This window comes from Chionomys nivalis, chromosome 12, assembly GCF_950005125.1.
Source record: "Chionomys nivalis chromosome 12, mChiNiv1.1, whole genome shotgun sequence".
NCBI classification, from domain to species: domain Eukaryota; kingdom Metazoa; phylum Chordata; class Mammalia; order Rodentia; family Cricetidae; genus Chionomys; species Chionomys nivalis.
This window is the reverse complement of record NC_080097.1, coordinates 57005340-57007816: the sequence shown is the minus strand read 5'-3', so window position 1 is coordinate 57007816 and position 2477 is coordinate 57005340.

The following is a 2477-nucleotide window of genomic DNA, read 5'->3' as shown; positions in this document are numbered from 1 at the left end:
CTATCCAACCTATACAACAATTATCTTCTATGGAGAATACATTTCATGATGTCCTTTAGCCTTAATCACAAGTGCTGAAACATGTAGTAGTATTTCTATTGTATTTTAATAACTGAAGTTTGCCTTGACATTAGTCAGCCTTACAGTCAGGCAGTGGTAAAACACATCTTTAATCTTAGTAGCCACACTAGTTTCCATAGAAACCAGGCAGTGAATGCCTTTAATCCCAGTGATACACACCTTTAATCCTAGTCTTAGAGAGGATTATAAGAAGGGAGGAGAAGACAGCTCTCAGGAACAGTCTCATTCTGAGATTCCCGGAGGCAGGATTGCCATTTCAGACTGAGGTCAAGTTAAGAGCAAGTGGTTGGCTGATTTGCTTTTCAGGTCTTCAGGTTGAACCGCAATATCTGCCCCTGAGTCTTTATTAATTGTGTTTCAGACCCACACACTATATTTTCTCCTGTACATATATATGCACCTCTGAAAAGCTTTAAACAGTTCACTAAAATAAAGCACATGTTTTAGTGACGTTTCATTTGTATTTTAATAAATAAAGCTTGTCTGAACATCAGAGAGTAAAACAGCCATGCTGGTCAGCCTTACAAACCAGACACACACCTTTAATCACAGTAGCCACACTAGTTTGCCACAGAAACTGGGTGGTAATGGTGCATGCCTTTAAAAAGATGGAAAGAGGCAGTGATTACATGCAGTCTCATTTTGAGATTCCTGGAGGCAAGATAACCATTTTGACTGAGGTAGAGGTAACACCTCGTGGCTGGCTGTTTTGTTTTTCTGACTTTCAGGTTGAACTCCAATATCTGTTTCTGAGTTCACATTAATTGTGCTGTACATGTGCCTTTTCTTTTACATATATAAATTGTAACACCACACAGCACTATGATCCCTGAAGAGTCATTCTGAGGACACAGATGGCTGCTCAGTGAGAACAGACCAGTGGCGAGGACAGCAGTGAGATGCTGGACAAGGATGCTCACAGTTACTTGTGGGGATTCCTGATACTACCAGGAAGCAAATGGGTGGTGTAAAATAAATAGGCTGCTTGTTTCTAAAGTTTTCCTTTGATATTAGAATATTTTAAATATCAAATGACTGAAAACTGAAGAAGTCCAATAAGATGAGGAAGAAGTTTTGTTTATTTCTTGAGGTCCTACCTGCCTGTTGTATGAGCAGTGCTTGGTTGTCATTCATGATACACGATGCTCTAATCTTCACTCTGCAAATCAACACTCAAGAACAGAAAACTAAAACCTCCCATTGTCACCTGCGTATCTAGACAAGATAATGAAGGAAAAAATGTAGAACCTCTTCCTGCTAGAGTCAGAGAATATCCTGATGAGGGAAAAGATTGAACTGGCTTCAAACCATGAGTAGAAGTGGACAGAATACTGAACATAATCCTAGGCACAAGTTATGTCAATGTGACTGGGTACTGAACCAAGTCTTTTTTGTTGTTGTTGTTCACTTTTTTTTAATTATTATTTTTATTCTTTTTTAATTAAAATTTCCACCTGTCCCCGTTTCCCATTTCCCTCCCCCTCCTCCCAAATATTGCCCCCTCCCCCCACTCCCCTTTCCCTATCCCCACTCCTCTTCTCCTTCCCCCACTCCATTCCCCCTCCCTCTCGATACTGAAGAGCAGTCCAAATTCCCTGCCCTACAGGAAGACCAAGGTCCTCCCACTTCTATCTAGGTCCAGGAAGGTGATCGTCCAAACAGGTTAAGCTCCCACATAGCCAGTTCATGTATTAGGATTGAAACCTAGTGCCATTGTCCTTGGCTTCTCATCAGCCTTCATTGTCTACCATGTTCAGAGAGTCCAGTTTCAACCCATGCTTATTCAGTCCCAGTCCAGCTGGCCTTGGTGGGCTCCCAATAAATCAGTTCCAATGTCACAGTGGGTGGGTGCACCCCTCGTGGTCCTGACTTCCTTGCTCATGTTCTCCCTCCTTCTGCTCCTCATTTGGACCTTAAGAGCTCAGACCGTTGCTCCAAATTGAGTCTCTGTCTCTATCTCGATCCATCGCCAGATGAAGGTTCTAAGGTGATATGTAAGATATTCATCAGTATAGGATAGGATCATTTCAGGCTGAACCAAGTCTTGCTGACAACCACAGAAATGTACATTAGAGAAGTTAATATGGCCTAGACCTTTAAGGATAGTATGTATCTTCATAGTGTTCACTTGTAAATTCCTATTTGAACTTGGGGGAGGGTTGAAGGGGATGGGAGAAGCAGGGAGGGGAGCAAAAAATATAGAGCTCAACAAAAATCAATAAAAAAGGAAAAATATAACATGGGATCCTGATATGGGATTCTCCTCTGTATGCTGTAAATATGTTTTATTACCATTGGTTAATAAAGAATCTGTTGGGGGCCTATGGCAGCACAGAATAGGGCAGAGTGGGAATTCCAAGCAGATAGAGGAGGAAAGAAGGCTGAGTAAGGGAGAC